At 44.4% G+C, this 19,705-nt stretch overlaps 2 long non-coding RNA genes across 2 annotated transcripts; one reads left to right on the forward strand and one right to left on the reverse strand.

Moving 5' to 3' along the window:
* Window positions 1–4,203: 4,203 nt before the first annotated feature.
* Window positions 4,204–8,520, reverse strand: LOC129048203 (uncharacterized). Its single transcript, XR_008510371.1, has 4 exons — window positions 8,386–8,520; window positions 7,306–7,615; window positions 4,630–4,739; window positions 4,204–4,392 (listed from the first exon to the last, which is right to left on the reverse strand). It is a non-coding gene; the product is annotated as an uncharacterized LOC129048203 (long non-coding RNA).
* A 30-nt stretch (window positions 8,521–8,550) lies between these two features.
* LOC129048204 (uncharacterized) lies at window positions 8,551–13,153 on the forward strand. The gene is made up of 3 exons (XR_008510375.1): window positions 8,551–9,066; window positions 9,817–11,006; window positions 11,112–13,153. It is a non-coding gene; the product is annotated as an uncharacterized LOC129048204 (long non-coding RNA).
* The last annotated feature ends 6,552 nt before the right edge of the window (window positions 13,154–19,705 follow it).

Consider the following 19,705-nt stretch of genomic DNA (forward strand, 5'->3'; position numbering starts at 1 on the left):
TCCAGACACTCTGATGTAAGTTGACATGTGAGCACACATATGGCAGCTGGGGACATACCGATTCCCTTTTCTGATCTTCCCTGAGCTCCAGAAAATCTCCAGAGATTTTAAGGAGCTTCTATTAGGTGAATAGGAAGTCATAATTCAAGAAAAGATTCATAGAGTTTGATTAAAAAAAAGAATCATGGTTTTAAGTTTCTGTAGTTACCCACAGAATGCTAACCTCAGCATATATCTGAATTATTAAACATCTGCTGTATCAGTGTGGTTCAGTTTCAAGAACTGATTGGGCTGAAAAACAAGCCATGCATGCGAAGAAGGTACAAAACCTTAGGATCCTAGAAATGAATATATGAATCCACAAATTCTCATAAAGTTTCTGACCATATGTCAAAACTCTAAGGAATGTCTGCATCTACTTAGCTCTGTGAAAGTGCATTATCTTTCATGAAATGGCTAAAATCTAAACTGAGAATTGAAATCAGGGTTGAAAATCTGGCATCTGAAGTGAGATGTGCTCAGACTGAATGCATTCAGGAATTCTCAAAAAGAGTTCACCTTGCTATGTATATGTATATTTGATCAACATCAATTGACAACTAGCAAGAGGCTCATAATTATATAGTTTGGTGTTACTGAAATGGACTATTTTTAGAATAAAAGCTTTTTCTTGACCTCACCAGCCTATGCATACAAATCATTTCATACAGTGATAACCCAAGTTTCACTGGCTGTTGCAGGTAAAGGTCCCAGGGAAACAGTTTATTAAGGAGTGCTTTGGAGATCAACACCTGTGAAGGGAGAAGGACAAGTAGGATGAGACAGAGGGGGAAGTTAAGATGCGACGCAGTTTTCAGCAAAAAAATCAGCCAGTCCATGTGGAGCTCTGGATCTGGGGTTTAGAATTGTCTCAAGTTAGAGCAAGAAGGTCAGGTCTTTCCACTTTCATATTGATCATTCAATACAAGTCATTCCTGGCAGGAGGTGTGATCTTCAGATCATGCAGGCTGTATTCTCTACGTGAGGCAAACCCCACAGGCTAACAGCGGAGGGCTATCTTCTGACAGCATTCCCAGCATCTTGGAAATAAGACTTTCATTCCTCAACAAGAATCTTCCTGAGTAGGAAACATGACAATGCATCAAAGCATCCACAACAGTCCACCCCTTGTGGTGCTTGTGTCCTCTTATAGGCTCTGGGAAACTTTCCTTCAAGATACTAGTGAGCCTCTGTTCCTAGTGGGAACTTATAAAAGGAAGAGTAGTGGGACAAATTATAGATCCTGATGCTAGAGCTGGCTTAAGGGTGACACTAACACTTATCTTCTCTCTCCTCTATTATCCATTGAAGATTTCCATCACTCTCAACAGGCACCTCTTCTGATCTCCGTGGCTTTCCTGGTGTTAAGACCAGTTGCTCATCCCTAGGGGTCTGAGCTTCTTGGTCATTATGCCCTTCACAGGCGACAGTCTATTTTCTTTAAAAATTGGAGAAGGAAGTGCCAAGAGGTGCCTAAGTAAATCTCTGAGGTTATACATGTATTCTTCCCTTCTTTGCATGTTACAGTAGCATTCCCTCTTCCTGGTGACCTTGAAAATCAGGTTCAGTTATCCCTTCCAAGATGGCAACTCCTCTTTCTTGCCTGTGGTCCCCTTGGTGCAAGCAGTGTCCATGGATCAGCCACAGTTATGATTCAATGGGCTGTTGCTGTGTCACCTGTCAGAAGCATTCTCCCTTAAAAAATGAGTACCTCAAAACCCACAGAGCTCAGTGTTTGGAGGATTCTCCAAGTAGGTCATTGGGAGTGATGGCTGGCAGAGACACTCTTGTTTCCACTCCTTGGTTCCTGGACTCATGTATTTTACCTGTGTGAACACAGTGCCATATAAAGGTCTTTGCTTTAAGATGTATTCTGCCTCCTGGAGAATGGTGCTCCATCCTGACAAGGCATCACTTTTGAGCTGGTATATTAAGCCCCAACAGTTCTGTCTATACCATTGCTTTATGTGGCTTGAAGCCCCTGGGTGTCATAGCATGTGCTAGAACCGTTCAGTGGAGTCCATGGGCATGCGCCCATTCTAACAACTCCTTTGCTGAAAAGTGGGCTCCTTGCCCTGATGTGATATTATACAGATCCCATGAAAGTGGATTTAACACTATAGAAGCCCTTGAATAATGGTGCTGGCCAAAGTGCTAAGGGCAGGAAATGTGAACCCATGCCCAGGATATGGATATGCGTCCATTCAGGTTAAAATGAATTGCTGTCTTCCAGGGTGGAAGGTATCCAGTGTAGCGAATTTGCCAGAGTGTCCGGTTGGTCTCCTTGAGGGATAGGCTCTACTGGGATCCCAGTATCACTCTTTGCTGCTAGAATGTTAGACATTTGGCAGTAGCAGTGGCTAGAAAAGCTTTGGTAAGTGGAAGCCAATACTGGTGGGCCCATGCATAGCTTCCATACCTGCCACCATGGCTATTCTATTCAGCGCCGGCCCTGGAGTGGATGATGACAGAGACTGCTGTCAACTGGTTAGTCATTTTGTCTACCTGTATGTTTAGTGCCTCTCTCGTGGGTGTTAACATGTGACACAAAGACCTTCAACACTCCTGTAGTCCATGCACGTGTCTCTACTCCAGACCTCCTTGTGGCCAATCTGCCAATCTGTCTCCTTCTAGGCCCCTGCCCATTCGGTCAAGCCATTTGGTACTGCCCATGAGTCTGCATATATCATGTCCCCAGGCCACTTCTTTTTCAAAACAAAGTGTATGACCAGGGACACAACCATCCACTGTCTTTTAAGACCACCCTTGAATGGGGCTGTAACACGGTTCCCATTCATTTTCAGCTTGCACGGATGTACAGAGCTGGCCCATCCATGAAGCAAGCTTGAGCTCCTTCCTCTTTGATCAGCTAATCATAAGGGTCTTACATATGGCCGTGGGTGTGAGCTGAGAGGGAAGTGCTGGTACAGTAATAGTGGATGGCTATTGTGCAGCTTCACTGTGCCCTCTGGTCCTGCTTAGGTCTAATCCCAGATGTACCAGTCCAGTCTTACAATGGATTGTTCCAGGGCCTATCTAATGACATGACATAGTGGTTCCGACAGAACCCAGCTCCTGATGGGCTGCTTTGGCCACGTAGTCACTTTGTGTCCCATGGTCAGATACCGTGTCTCTACAAGGTCCCCATAGCATGCCAGAACTGTTGTTCAAAGTTGTATAATTCTCTGCTGTGGATGGCATAATCTTGTTCCAGGCTGATAATGATTAAACACACTCAATAAATCATCTCCAAATGAACACAGTAAAGTTTTTACACTTTTATTTTTCAGAATCACAATTTTCTCATCATTTTAAAAAAGCTACATCATATAGTAAGAGTATTCAATGTGACTTTGGGACTTTTAGACATGATTTTTTTAAAAAGGTCTACTCACACCAATCTTTGCTTATTTATATCAAATCCACAGATACAGCAGGATGAAATGAACAAATTAAAAAACTTGGGAGGAAGTTAAAAATATGGCTTGGAAAAATAACACAGGGCCAAGTTAAAGTTAGCAGACAAAAGCACAGGGCCAGAGTTCCCAACCAGTTGCTGGATCTGCACTGTAAACTCCATTCTGGGTCCTGCTGTGACTGTTGCCAAGACATCATGACTCAGCACTCTCCCTGAGACCCACCACATGCAATGCAAGGAGACAGGTTACACCATCACCCATTTCATGCACACACCAGGATGCAGATGCACTCGGTGAAAAGAGGGCTGAGCTTTCTGCATTTGGAAAACTGCCTGAGATGGTGGGGGTGTGTGAAGATAGCCTAGACAGTGTAACTCAATTTAGTTAAAAAAAAAAAATGGCAGCTGGGCGCAGTGGCTCACGCCTGTAATCCCAGCACTTTGGGAGGCCGAGGTGGGCGGATCACGAGGTCAGGAGTTTGAGACCAGCCTGACCAACATGGTGAAACCCTGTCTCTACTAAAAATACAAAAATTAGCCAGGTGTGGTGGCGTGCACCTGTAAGCCCAGCTACTCATGAGACTGAGACAGGAGAATCGCTTGAACCCGGGAGGCAGACGTTGCAGTGAGTCAAAATCATGCCACTGCACTCCAGCCTGGGCAACAGAGTGAGATTCCGTCTCAAAAAAAAAAAATGACTTGAACTTAGTCTTGGTCCTCCGGACAGCAGATCCTGAGACAAAGGCTTGAGTGCAAAAATTTATTGGGATGTGTGATCCAGCAAGTAGGAGTAAAAGACAAGACGGATGAAGGACAGAGGATGGAAACCAATACAAGGATAAGTTATTAAGTTGGCCACAGCTCCTGGCGAATGGTTCCTGGCTGTTTCTGGGCTGCCTGAGGAGTTGCATGAAAGATGTTTCAGGGCTGTCCATCTGGGGGAAGAAAGGAAAACATTTATCCATTAGCACTTAGACTCCATTGGTCACTCCTGGGTTGGGCAAAATGCATGGGCCCCCGATGGCTTAGAGAAGCTCCAGGGCAGACTCTGGAAGCTCCAGCAGAGGTGTGAGGCAAAGGCATGAGGCAAGGCCCCAGCAGGAAGCTGCTCAGAACCTGCATCAATAGCTGGAATGAGGGACAAGGGACACCCAAAAGCACTGAGGTCATACCCAAGAGGTGCCTGATGCACAGTCCAGATTTAAAATTGGTTGTTGCTTGAAAACCATCTTCTTAGAATCGGTTCATCTTTAGCAAATTGCTGATCCCTGAGTAATGACCCCTGTAAGAGTTAAGTAATGTCAGCAGGATACTTGTTTTAAGCACCATTCCATCCATGAACAGAGCCAGCATTTGCAAGTATGTTCTTTGCTTCCTGTGTCAAAATATGAAGCTTTCATGAATGCTCCAGAGATTATATCTGAAAACAGATTTACTCCAGACACCTAGTCTAGCACATGCGGCCCAACTTAATGTCCTATAGAGATAATAAAGAGTTGAAAGAATAGAACTGTTCATTTTATACATATATGTAAGAAACCATATCTCCACTCATTTTCAGAGCATCTTTGACTTTCCAGAAGCAACTTTCTTTTAAGCTGGGTGGTTTAAATACAGTTTGAAAATAATGTGAATTTTCACACTGTGTTCTCATATATGGCCCCTGAAAATTTTTCTTCTCTGAAAATACAGTATTGATTCTTTAATGGCCAAATTAAGCTACAACAAATAAGGTATGATTCTATTTTCCATTTCATTGTAAACAGTCTCTATTGTTTAAAATAATATGGTCCTCTGGAGGCCAAGGCAGGAGGGTTGCTTGAGGCCAAGAGTTTAAATCCAGGCTGAGCAACATAGCTAGATACCCATCTCTACAAAGTGTTAAAAAAATTAGCCAAGCGTGGTGGTGTACACCTGTAGTCCCAGCTAATAAGGAGGCTGAGGAAGGAGTATCACTTGAGCCCAGGAGTTCAACCAGGAGTTCAAGGCTGCACTGAGCTATGATTGCACCACTGCACTCCAGCCTGGGCAACAGAGCCGGATCCTGTGTCCAAAAAAAAAAAAAAAAAAAAAAAATGCTTCTCTGGCTCATAAACCTAGTGCTGAGAAACTTGCCACTGGCTACTAAGCCAATCCTTGGAAAACTGATTGTAAACAAAGTGTTTTGGATCTTGCTACACAGCTGCTCAACTCTTCTATTTGAGAATGAAGTGTAATGAAATTACAACTTAAACTCATTGAGAGGAAGAGCTCAGTAATGCTGTTGAAGACTTGGAATCCTTCTAGCTGGAAAAGCAACAAATGGCCAAGGCGCAGAAGGCTTCACTCAAGCTCAAAGCAGCAAGCAGAGAAAACCTAGTCCCTCGGGCTATCAGCCACTGTGATCCCTCTCCATTAATACACCAGGCTTAATTAGTTAAATTAACCTATTAGAGGTTGGATATTTATTTTTTAATTAACCAATTATTAGCAATTTAAATAAAATTTATACCTACCATGAGAATTCTACATGCCTATAAGAGCTTTTAATGTGTTAACAAGACTGTAAATTAGAAACTATTATCTCTATGTACAAATAAAGTACCTGGGCACAGAGATGCTAAGGAAGTCCTCCAAAGTCATACAGCTAAGTAGTGCCAGAGCTGGATTTAAACTCAGGTGACACTATAGAGTACCCCCAATGCCTCCTTAATCTACATCTTCAATGTTTTTTGTTTTTTTTTTTTTTTTGAGGTGGAATCTGGCTCTGTTGCCCAGGCTGGAGTGCAATGGTATAATCTTGGCTCACCACAGCCTCCACATCCTAGGTTAAAGTGATTCTCCTTCCTCAGTCTCCCAAGCAGCCGCGACGATAGACTCATGCCACCATGCCTGGCTAATTTTTGTATTTTTAGTAGAGATGGGTTTTCACCATGTTGGCCAGGCTGGTCTCGAACTCCTGACCTCAGCTGATCTGTCTGCCTCGGCCTCCCTCAATGCTCTGTTTGTCAAAAACAACAATTTGTCACATGGCATAACAAAGAAATCAAGGGGAAGGAGTAGACCTTCATTATGGCAAATTAATCTTGTGCAGATCCCTTGGTCCCAGCTCCTTCTATCTCTCACAGCCTAGGAGGAGTTGGGGGGAAATGGTGCTGCAAAGTTAACATTGAGCTTCATCGATATCCCCCAGCTGCAAATGTTACTAGATGCTTCTTCAACAAACTATCTGCCTGAGGACAGTGCACATGAGCGCATCATAGGCTCTGTAAAATCCTGTGGCAAAAAAAGCTGTTTGCTCGAGGATCCCTTTTTGAGGAGCATCTACTTAACACTCATTTGGAAGAAGGCAGTTTCAAAATCACCCAGGTGCAGAATATCACCAAATAATAAATTTGAAACCACAGCCCCTTGGTACCAGGCAGTTCCCACTGGTACTCTGAGTGGAGCCGTCACAGCTTGTCCTGGCATCCCAAACAGAAAATGTATGTATGGATTTCTCACTAACTTAAGAGGAGTCTGACTATTCATTGGCTCAGCAAGTATTTATGGGGCATGAGGAGCCAGGCACAGTGCTGGGTGTGGCGTTTCCATCCATGAACAGAATGGCCAGTTTCTGCCTCACGAAACTTACAGTCCAGTGAGGAGGGTGAACTTTGCCCAGTTGTACATTTGATGAGTATTACAAAAGAGAAGATGAAAGAGCTACAGGATCCTGTAACTGGAGGACCTGATCTGGCCCAGGCATCAGGGAAGTGACATTTTACCTGAGGCCTGAGGAATAAGTGGGAGGGGAATGGGTTGGGGGTGGGCTACGCAGGGAGATCTATGTGGGCAAAGGGCCTTTCTCCTGGTAAGTTTCTACTCACCCAGCCTCCACCTGGACATCCTCCCTCTCTCCTTCCCCAGGAGCTGGGCTGAGGGCTGCCCTACTGCTATCCATGGCACTTGTCACCCAGAGCCCTGGTGAACTGCTTGCTTGTATGCAGCACCCCTCACCACATGAAGAGCATCTCAAGGGTTAGGAGTCTCGTTTCTTGTATCCCTGGTCCACTGCCTGATCTCCAGCACACATGGGACACCCATCAAAATGTTAGTGAAAGGAAAGGAGGAAGGGAGGGAGGGAGGAAAAGAGGGAACAAAGTAATTAACGAATCCCTAGCTGCAATGTCTTCTTTTCTGTCATAGAGAAAAAGAGCACAGTTAGAGTTCACAGGGACCGCGCCCCGCCACACATTAATTTATTCTCCAAACATTTTTGGAAGATGCTAGAGACACAGATGCAACGTATTTTCAAGGAGCTTATGATCTAGCGGTAGAAGCGCAACAGAAGTGCAATTCTTTCATCCTTTTGCCCACATAAAGCAGCCAAGGCACGACGAATTTTGATGTCAACTGCCCAGGCAGGACTTTGTCCCAGCCCAGGGACCCTCACGAGGCCAAGGGCAGAGATGAATCCCTGTCTCCACTGTAGTTGCAATATACTTTTCTGTCCATTCCCTTGATCTTCTCCTCAAGGGGCCGGGGGTGCCTGAAATCCATCTGCCCCGAGGAGAAGGGCCTCCCGGGCCAGCGCAGCTTGCTCCTCTGCAGACCCAGATGCATTTGTGCGTCCCAGGCGTGGCAGGCCCGGCGCCCACTCCGCCCTCCCGCCCCTCCCCCGCGCCACGTCACCCCGGTCACGTGAGTGACCAGGCTCCTCACCCCAACCCCCCTCCCTACTCCCGCCAGACTCAGCTGCTCTCCCCGGGAGATGGGGAGCCGGGGGCGGGCAGCCGCGTCTGTCCTGCCCCTCCTCGCCCCCTCCCCCGCAGCCTGAGGAGGGCGTTAAGCAAGGGGCTTCGGAGAAATTAGAACCAGTGTTCTAAATTAAGGGGAGCAGATGTCCCTGTTTTGCTCGCGAGGCCTGGGTGGCCTGCTGTTCAGACAGAAATCGTTGAGGCGCTGACCTTCCGGGGCTGCTGTCAATCTCCGCGTGCAGATGGCCAGCCCGGAGCCTCGCCGCTCCCCTGCATTGGAAATGCGGCAGCCGGGGGTGCCGGCAGCTTGAGAGAAAAGTCTGCGTGGAGCGGGGGTTGGGGTGGTGAGGGGAGGCCCGGGGAGACAGAGGGCAGGAGAAAAAGGCCGGCCCCGCTCACAATGGAGCCCCTGTGGCGGCCCCTCGGAGACAATGCCGTCCCCCGGGACCCGCGGTGGGTTGCGCCAGGCCAGTCCGCGCTCCAGCTGCCTCTTCACAACAAGGCAGTGCAAATGTGCCCACTTGATTCTAAATCCTCTTAGGCGCTGTCCATGTGAACAAGGAAAGGGGTGGCCCTACGATCCTTTACAATCGGAGGCCTGGGGAGGCCTGGGAGCCCTGGAGCTCCGGAAAATGTCTGCACCACGCATGCAAATGGGTCATTCGCTTGGAGAGAGGCATCTGGCGACATCGGCAGAAAGGCTCTCTGCCCGGTAGACGGTGAACAAAACCCACAAAACCAGCCAGCCAGCAGCGTGCAGTAAACACCCCTCTCTGGCCTTTCAATGCCACCCGGAGTCCTGAAAAATTTTCGGGGTGTTTCCCCTGGAGAGACGTCCCATGAAATGTTCAGAAAAGCCAGCTGAGCTGTGCAAAGTCATTAGTCACCCAGGTATTTACACTGTTTTTCCTATTTCCTTTCTCTTTTGGCCTCTGTGGTCAGTGGTATAAAATTCCTAGGAACTCCCACCTAAACACCAGCTTCCTGTTTATTCTCGCAGTGGCTTTAATGTTTCGCTGTTAAAAGCAGTTGACCAAGATACTGAAACAATCAGTAGAGGTTCGCAGGTGGATGGAAAAAAGAAATTTAATTAAAAAATATATCTATTGGTCAGGTCAAAGGTCCAGGTTCATTTTTACTGCTTATGTCAGAATCGCAGAGGGGAAAAGGTAAAATTAAAATGTAACTTAATGCCTAAGATCTTGGTTCAGTTTCATTTGGCCCCTGTGTCTACATGAACCTATAAAATACGATACACTAAAGTATGAATGTTTTCATTTCTAGCAGTGGAAGGCCTTTTTTTTTCAATGTGGCATGACATTCTTTTGTTAGAGAAGGTTAAAGTTCATGCATTAGCACAATCTGTGTGCTCCTGCGTGTGCCTTACACCTCGCTATGCCTGTTCGGCCTTAAGTTCCTCCAGCAAAACTTTGCATTTACAGAGCCATCTGAATTGCAGCCTCCCTGGCCTGGAAAAGAACCCTCGAAGTCACCTCACTCAACCCTTTTCCAATACTGAATTCCCTGTATGGCCCCTAGGGAGTGCATAACTATTCTCTGATAGGATCCCTCTAGTGATGGGACCCTTTCTACCTTAGATTTTATAAATTTATTTTTTTAATTAATCAATTTATTTTTTAGAGACAAGGATCCACTCTCTCGCCGAGGCTGGAGTGCAGTAGTACCATCACAGCTCACTGCAGTCTCTAACTCCTGGGCTCAAGTGGATCCTCGCACCTCAGCCTCCTGAGTAGCTGGGACTACAGGCATGTGCCACCATACTTGGCTAATTTTTAAAATTTTTTGCAGAGATGGGTTCTTGCTATGTTGCCCAGGCTGTTTTTTTTTTTGTTTGTTTGTTTTGTTTTTTGGTTGTTTTGTGTGTGTGTGTGCGTGTGTGTTTTTTTTTTTTTGAGAGGGAGTCTTGCTCTGTCACCCAGGCTGGAGTGCAGTGGTGAGATCTTGGCTCGCTGAAAGCACCGCTTCCCAGGTTCGAGCTATTCTCCTGCCTCAGCCTTTCAAGTAGCTGGGACTACAGGCGTGTGCCACCATGCCCGGCTAATTTTTGTATTTTTAGTAGAGACGGGATTTCACCACCTTGGCCAGGCTAGTCTTGAATTGATCCACCCGCTTAGGCCTCCCCAAGTGCTGAGATTACAGGCGTGAGCCACTGCGCCCAGCCCCAGGCTAGTTTTGAACTCCTGGCTTCCAGTTATTCTCCTGCCTCAGCCTCCCAAAGTGCTGGGATTACAGGTGGGAGCCACCATGCCTGGGTAACAATCTTATTTTTCATAAATGTCTTCTATCTATAAAACCAAAATATGTCTCCACTTACAGAGTCATGCAGAATAAATCTAATTTCTTTTGCACATGATATTACCCTACAAATGTTTTGGAGGTAGCTCTGCTGTCCCCAAAGCAATTTCTCTCATGGGTATGAGTCTCTTGCATCACCCTGAGTTATCTAGCGATGCTCTAGTTAGTGTAAATCCTTTAGAAACTAAAGACAGAAATTCAACTCATGCCGAAACTCAGCTTCTCAGGCAGCATGGGGGAACATGGGTTAAAACCAAAAGACAGATCGGTCGGACCATGTTTGAGTTACTCAGACAAAACTACATTTCAGTTTCTCATTTTAGTCGTTTTCTCCTCTAGGTCATTTATGCCACACTCAGTTATGAAGCCTAGGAAAGAAGAAAAAAGACCTACTATGTGCTAGTTCATGTGCTTGCAATTTATCCTCACAGAGACCCTCTGAGTGGGTACTATGGTTATTCCCCTTTTATAGGCTCAAAGGTTAATTCATCCACTCAAGGCCACACAGCTAATAGGTAGGAGGGTTCATATGTCTGACCTGCGACTTACTCTTTGCATTATACAAAGCTGCTGCTGCAGATGTTTCCAGCTAAAACTTATATCCCAAATTTGTTTTTCAGCGTATCCTATGACATACAGTTTTTATTCAAGGCCGGCTTGTATATATCATATTTATACAGTGACAAGAACTTTTGAAATACAAGTTAAGAACTTTAAGGAGAAAAAAAAGTTCTTTTTGGAAGCAAATGAAACAGAAATTCCAAGTTAAAGCCAAAAGTCATCCTGAACATGCTTTTATTCCAATGGCATTACTTAACAGCAAAGTGTTATATTACCCTTGAATTTCCTGCCTAAGCTAAGGGTAGGCCAGGCCCTTGATGCTGCTTAAATTGTTCCATGTATCCCAACTAGATCACAAGCAATGCCATCACACTTTACTTGTGCCTGATCTCCAACTTGTCAGTTAGTCAAGAAGGAGGAAAGAATCTGTTTCCCGTGCACACACTGTAATTTTTTTTCCAGTGTTGCTAAGCCCGCCAGAACAAAAGTAAAACCACAAAACAAGATTTAGATCAGTGTCTTGATCACCCTGTTGCTATTTTACAGTTTTAGGAGGGTTGGACATCAAACACTTGAAACTGTCATCTACATATTCCTTCTCAGAATAAGGAAGCACTGGCATGTACCCCTGCTAAATTATTCTCTACCCCCAAATGTTGGAAACTTTCTCTCCAGGAAAATGCTCTACAGAAAGCACGTTGAATTAATGGAGTTAGTTCTGAGAAAGGTTCTTACTGTCTAAGATGAACTGTCATATGCTGACTTCCGGCCAGGTGGACTCGATGCCTTAGCAGGAATGTGGCTTAGACATTTAGCTTTTTCTAATTTGTTTGCTATTATAAACAGTGCTTGAGAAACCTAAAGTACACCCCCACCTAAAATTACTATCATGTCGATTTGTTTATCTTCTTTATAATTGCTTACCCCAACCGAATGTTTCATTGCTTGCATGCTTGTTTATGTTCTACTTTCTTTCTCGGGATCGTGACTTGGGCATGACACAAGTTACCTCTTCTATCTTGATTATTACCACGTAGTAAGGACTCGGGAAGTATTTTTGAATGAATGAGTATATCTTTCATGCACATGTATTTTACTGTTGTACAATTATCTTAAGATAAATCTTTTGAGTAGTCAAATTCATAGACACAGAAAGTAGGATGGTGCTTGACGGGTTAGGGTGGTGGGGGGAATGAGAAATTAGTGTTTGATTATTTACTTTTATTTTATTACTATTATTACTTTTGAGAGAGGGTCTCACTCTGTTGTCCAAGCTGGAATACAATGGCATGATCATGGTTCACTGCAAACTCAAACTCCTGGACTCAAGCAATCCTCCTGCCTCAGCCTCCCAAGTAGGTGGGACTATAGATGCACACCACCACACCCAGCTAATTTTTTTTAAATTATTTTTTGTAGATACAGGGTCTCACTATGTTGCCTAGGCTGGTCTCAAACTTCTGGTCTCAAGGGATCCCCTGCCTTGACCTCCCAAAGTACTGGGATCACAGGCATGAACCACTGCACCTGGCTGAGAGTTAGTGTTTAATAGGTGCAAAGTTTCAGTTGGGGAATATTAAAAAAAAGTTCTGGAGATGGATGGTGGTGATGATTGCACAATGTGAATCTACTTCATGCCACTGAGCTGCACACTTACAAATGGTTAAAATGTTAGTTGCCTCACAGCTTGAACAAGTAAAATTGAAGCTGTAATTAACCTTAAAAAATATATATGTGTCCGAGATATAATTGTATATAAGTATATGTATACAGACATGTAAACTATTTTTTAAAAAAGAAACTAGAACAAAAATATCTTACATTTACCTGGAAAATGGTTAAAATGGTAAATGTTATAGTATATGTATTTTACTACAATAAAAATGAATAAATTTGTTGAATTGCCATTCTTGGGCTAAGGGTAAGTGTGCATATTTTAAGCTGTGGTATATATTTCCAGACTGCCCTTCAGAAGAATGATGCCAATTTACATAAAAAACAACTATAAGGGCATGAGAATACCCATTTCAATGGTAGGTTTTCTCAGTCTCTTTATTCTTCGTGTTTGATAGGCAAAGGCAAAGGGACACACACAGACACATATACACACACTTTACTGTTTTATTTATTATTTTATGTGTGAATATTAATATAGTTGAAACTTAAGATTGAATATTGTTTTATATGTTTGGCGTTTCTTCTTTTATAAGCAGCCTACATGCATCTTTTCCCATTTTTATTGGGCTCTTTAATTCCTTTTATTGATTTGTAGGAGCTCTGTGTATAGTAAAGGTATTAATTCGGTCCATCATATCATTTGCAAATAATTTTTCTCCAGTTTTTTATTTTTGCTTAAATGTCATTTGTGATCTTTTGCCATAGAAAATTTAAAATTATATATTGTGTCAAGATAATTTTGGGTAAGAAAACTCCTCGTTCCAAGATTATGAAAATATTCATCTGTGTTTACACCCAGTACATTTCTGGCTTTGTTTGATGCATCTGTATGTCGATAATAAGGAATCAGGTAAAGATATAACTGAATTGTTCTTCTTGCAAATCCATTATTTTATCATAATTTGTTATATAATCCATGCTTTCTATCGGTTATTTGAAATGTCATCTTTTCTTTATAACAAGTAACCATATTCTTAGGTCTATTTCACTGATCTGTCTATTCCAGCACCTAGGCCATGCTGTTTTACTTACAGTGAAAGCTATTATACCAATCTATCTAGATGGTATTTGTTGCCATAAATCCTCGATCAGTGAGCCACCTCTGTGTTTGGGAATTAATAGATGATTGGAAAATTTTTAAGTTATATATAATCATAAATTGGAAAGGTCGAGTGAGATCAAGAATTTTCTGTAAATGGGAATCGGCAAGTGTGTTAGAGGTAGCTCCCTAGAAGGACCAGCAATGGTAGGTAAGGAGAACCATCCCTTCTTGGCAGAGCAGGACACCTGGCACAGTGTCAGGCTTTGTACTTAGATCCAACGTATTTCCCCCAGCTAGATTCACTTAGCAACCAGTGTGTTGGATGGCAAGCTGGTGGGCTTTGCCCTCTTGATAGTGAATGCTGTCTCTGCCACCTACTAGGTTTGCAATCTTAGGTAAGTCACCAAACCAATCTGCTAATTCCGAGACTAATAGCAGCTATCCAATATGATTGTTATAAAGATTAAACAGTACATTTAAATTCACTCTGAAAATGATCATATTGAAATATTGATCATCATTATTTTTACTACTACTACTGTTGGGGAGGGATGCTTCCCTCCCATGTCTTCATGCTTGTGCCCATTCACCTGCCTCCTGGCCTTGCTGCTTCTCATGAGACAGAGTTCTCCAAGGAAGCGCTGCTATCAGGACAGTCAGACTCAGAGGCCACCTGTTGACCTCCTTTGATGATGGATGGGATTGCTACTTGCAATGTGATGGACACTCCAGGAGTCTCCCTTCTGATCCGCCTCATTCGAGATACTGCTGGCTTCCACAGTTAGGTCAGGGTTGTGCTCTACCTAACAAGCCTTCCTTCATCCTCTTTTTTTCCTCTACAAACATTCTTAATGTGTTAGTACCATGATTTTTATTTTCTTGCAAGGGATGTCTTAGTGGTGGATTAGGAGGCCTGTTTGGCCTTAAGTCTCAACCACAGGCTCCAACGCAGTACCGAGCATCTGTTGGGGGCAATTGGGAAATAACAATACAGTGGTAATTTGATTGCTATTCCTTGTGTGTTTTTAGACTCATTCCCCTTGTGTGTTGTTACACACAATCAAACCTCATGGGAGGAGGACCGATTGACAGGGGATTTAGGCATTCCTAGTTCTCCAGCACAGATACCATCCTGACCATCAAACCCTCACCTCTTTAACCTCTGACCTCTATCAATGACCAATCCTTAGCATGGATCAATTACTCCCACAAGGAGGATATTCTGCACAGTACCCATAGTAAGAGTTCATAATAACAAACCCATGTTTGTTATTATGATTGCTACTGCTTTTAGTTGCTACTGCCCATACAGAAAGCACAGAAGTGGTGTGCTCTGTGAAAGAGGGTAGCTCAGTGTCCAGGTCTCCGTCACTGTAACCTTGGCCTTCTACCTGACTCCTTGCCCTTCATATGGTCTTCTGCCTGGCCTTTCAGGCCTGGGACTGCATACCTGGCTCTCCCTTGATCATCTACCCTCTGAATCCAGCCCATTTTTAAACCAGTCCCTGCCTTTCCTTCTTGGGTTTGCCTGTGTGCCTCTGCCTTTTATCTCCATTTCTGAGGCAGCTTTCCCTGGTCAATAAAAGAAAGCTGAATGACTGTTCAAGGCGTACTGGGTCGGAACAGAAAGGTGAGAGCTTCAAGGCCATCAGGGAGTTCTGTGAGGTGGAGGCATGCTGTAAACGGTAGGCCTGGGGACACTGACAACCCCGTGGCCTGCTCTTATTATAGGAAGGCTGCCGCAATCCTCAGGCAATGTCCAATCATGAGTTTAATGAGCACTTACATTTATTGAATATGTGTGACACATACTGGGAATAAGAGGTAGGCAGGACAGACATGATTCTTTCTTTCCTTTTTTTTTTTTTTTTTGAGTCAGGGTCTTGCTGTGTCACCTAGGCTGGAGGGCCGTGGCATGCTCTCATGGCTCACTGCAGCCTCACCCTCCTGGGTTCAAGCGATCCTCCCACCTCAGCCTCCCAAGTAGGTGGGACTACAGGCCTTCACCACCATGCCCAGGTATGTTTTGTATTTGTTGTAGAGATAGGGTTTTGCCATGTTGTCCAAGCTGGTCTCGAACGCCTAGGCTCAAGCAATCTGCCCATATCAGCCTCCCAAAGTGCTGGGAATATAGGTGTGAGCCACTGTGCCCAGCCCAGACATGATTCTTAGGAACTTAAGAATGATTCAAGGATCTTACAGTCCAATGAGAGAGACAAATGTCATCAAAACTAATGAATGAAATGACCCACTGTGGCCACTGCTGTCCAGGTAAAACAGGGTGCTGATATCAAGACACGAGGGGCTGGCATGGAGGCCCACTTTAGATTTGATATCAGGGATGGCCTGAATCTGAATCTCTTAATCCAACTTTCAATATGAACAGTTTTTTCTCATCCCATAAATATTTGCAAAGATTCCCACCAGGTTTTCCTACATTTGTGAGTTTTCTCATGACAAAAGAAAAAAAAATCACGAGTCAGAGAAACCTGGAAAATAAAGCGTCGCTGCTCCCAGTCATATTTTCCTCTTCTTTTGCCCTTTGACACCTTTTACTTGATTGGTTTTAGGCCTAGATTAATTTTGTCTGGCCCGAGACCCATGCTAATTTGCATGGCTATTCTGTATACGGGTCAGATGCATGAAGACAGCAGGCCAGCCTGAATTCACAGACCGATTCACATCCATCAAGTGGCCCTGAGCTCAATGTACTCACTGCAGAAGAATGGAGGATAATGAAAAATCCTACCACAACCTAAAATCCTGACTCACCAGGGTTGCCCTGTGGTCAAGCTTATGGGTAAACCACTCCATCATCCTTATGTTCTACTTGTCAAACACTTGTGGGATTCCATTTTGGGCTTTGGACATGTAATTATGGTTCCCATTGTTTCCAAAGCCAGACTTAAGCCTCAGATTATATAATTAATTGTGAGTGGGTGGAGTGCCTTCTTGTATTTTACAGTCTCATCTATGATGTTAACACAAATCCTTGTTTCGTTCCTTAATACCACATATTGCTGAGCTACACGACTACATAAAATGCACGTTAGTGTTGTCGTATTTGTTGATGTTGTGAATGGGTGACTGGAAGACTTGCTTACAACTGGAAAGTCTGTTTTTTTCCTGTATTTGTTGACATAGTCCACAATTCTTTTAGTCTCCAGAAGTGTCCGTTTATTCATTCATTCATTCATTCATTCAACAAATATTTATTTTAGGCCTATCATGCATGAGGAACTATGCTAAGTGCAAGGTAAAAAACTTGGTCTCTAGCCTCAAAATCACACAACAAAGATGGTGTCCATCTTGAGATGCGATGTGGTGGGTTGCTGTATCTGAATCACCTGGACAGCATTCTAAAGTCATTAGTGAGCCAGGCACAGTGGCTCCCATCTGTAATCCCAATGCTTTGGAGGCCAAGGCATGAGGGTCACTTGAGGCCAGGAGTTTGAAATCAGCATGGGCAACATAGCAAGACCCTGTTTCTACGAAACATTTTATTTTAAAATTAGCCAGGCATGGTGGCATGCACCTGTAGTCCCAGCTACTCAGGAGGCTGAGGCAGGAGGATAACTTGAACCCAGGAGTTTGAGGCTGCAGTGAGCTGTGATCATACCACTACACTCCAGCCTGGGTGACAAAGTGAGACCCTGTCTCTAAATAATAACAATAATAATAATAAAAGTCATATATGCCTGCCCATCCCCCCCAAACTCATCATCTGAGATTCTGATTTGACAGGTCCAGAGGGAAGTCCTGGCATGTGGATTTTGAAAAAAACTGTAATCAGAATTACATCCTTGGGTTATGAACCACAGATCTAGTTGTCTTCCCAGAACTCTGCAGAGCTCAGCTGCTTGCTGGGGATATACAGCCATGAGCTTCTTTGAACCAAGCTGGACAGTCAGAAGGCTGACAGTGCCTGAGTTGGGCTGGTGGTAATCCTGGGCTCCTGGCCTTGAGAACCTGCCCTGTGTGAGAGACTGGGCCCAGTCCTAGGGTCAGGCCTGCTCTGGTCACCTATTCTGATACAGTTTTGATCTTAGTGCCCACCAAATCTCATGTTGAAATATGATCCCCAGTGTTGGAGGTGGGGCCTGGTGGGAGGTGTTTCGGTCATGGGAACAGATCCCTTATGAATGTCTTGATACTGCCTTTGCGGTAATGAGTGAGTTCTTGCTTTGTTAGTTTCTGTGAGATCTGATTGTTACAAAGGGCCTGGCAGCTCCCTCCCCTCTCTCTCTTGCTCTCTGTCTCACCATGTGACACACCAGCTCCCCTTTCTCTTCTGCCAGGATTGGATGCTCCACGAAGCCCTCACCAGAACAGATGCTGGCACCATGCTTCCTGTACAGCCCACAAACTGCGAGCCAAATAAACTTCTTTTCCTTGTAAATTACCCAGCTTCAGTATTCCTTGATAGCAATGCAAACAAACTAGTACAATTCCCACTCCAACTCTAGACAGGAGCATCTTTGCTGTTCTTCATCCTGGGCTGTTTTGGGCCCCCTATGCTCAACTTACCTGACCTCTGAACTTAACTCATGACCTTTACTTTGGCCTCTAAAACCTCACCTTCTGGTGTTGTCTCTGCAGTGACACCTCATGCCTCTCTTGTTCTCCTTCTTAGCCAAGTGATCCCAGGCCATAGATGTCAGACACTGGGCTGAGCAGTTACTTTTCTGTGGGACCCGGTGTGGGGAGTTGACAAAGCAGTCAGAAAAGTAGCATTTAGGAAAGTGTTGAATCCGAAAGGAGGGGATGGATGGGAGGGCTCAGCTACCCCAAAGGGCTGGACAGAGCAGGAGAACTCAGCATGGTGTCCCGGACAAAGAGAAAGCACCTTCTCCGGCGACAGAGGAGGGCCAAATTAGACAGTGGGGAGAGTAGGGGGTTCTTTGCATCAAGTGCCCACTGGGGGTGGGAGGGGACGCGACAGGACAGCGAAAGTCCTGAGCAGAAAGCCCATCTCAGAAGGGACACAGCCCTGCCTGCAGCTGCCTCTCCAGCTTGCTGTCCATGAGACCTGCGCCCTCACTGCCATCCTCCTCCAAGTCCCTGTCTGGATCCATTCAGCTTGGCCCTGTCCTGGAGTGCACAGGAGGAAGTTCTGGTGACCCCTGGACGCATCCCCAGGAGCAGTGCCAAAAGACCACTATTTTTTCCTTTTTTTTTTTTTTAATTTACTTTAATTTCCAGGATACATATGCAGAACGTGCAGGTTTGTTACATAGGTATACGTGTGCCATAGTGGTTTGCTGCACCTATTGACCATTCCTCTAAGTTCCCTCCCCTTGCCCCCACCCGCCAACAGACCCTGTTTGTGTGATGTTCCCCTCCCTGTGTCCATGTGTTCTCACTGTTTAACTCCCACTTATGAGTGAGAACATGCGGTGTTTGGTTTTCTGTTCCTGTGTTAGTTTGCTGAGAATGATGGCTTCCAGCTTCATCCATGTCCCTCCAAAGAATATGATCTCATTTCTTTTTGTGGCTGCATAGCATTCCATGGTGTATATGTACCACATTTTCTTTATCCAGTCTGTCATTGATGGGCATTTGGGTTGGTTCCAAGTCTTTGCTATTGTAAATAGTGCTACAATAAACATACATGTGCATGTGTCTTTATAGTAGAATGATTTATATTCCTTTGGGTATATACCCAGTAATGGGATTGCTGGGTCAAATGGTATGTCTGGTTCTAGATCCTTGAGGAATTGCCATACTGTCTTCCACAATGGTTGAACTAATTTACATTCTCACCAACAGTGTAAAAGCGTTCCTATTTTTCCAAAATAATTGCCATTCTGACTGGAGTGAGATAGTATCTCATTGTGGTTTTGATTTGCATTTCTCTAATGATCAGTGATGATGAGCTGTTTTTCACATGTTTGTTGACTGGCCCTGGTTTACCTCATGCAAAGGCCATCACCA

Source organism: Pongo abelii, chromosome 8, assembly GCF_028885655.2.
Source record: "Pongo abelii isolate AG06213 chromosome 8, NHGRI_mPonAbe1-v2.0_pri, whole genome shotgun sequence".
NCBI classification, from domain to species: domain Eukaryota; kingdom Metazoa; phylum Chordata; class Mammalia; order Primates; family Hominidae; genus Pongo; species Pongo abelii.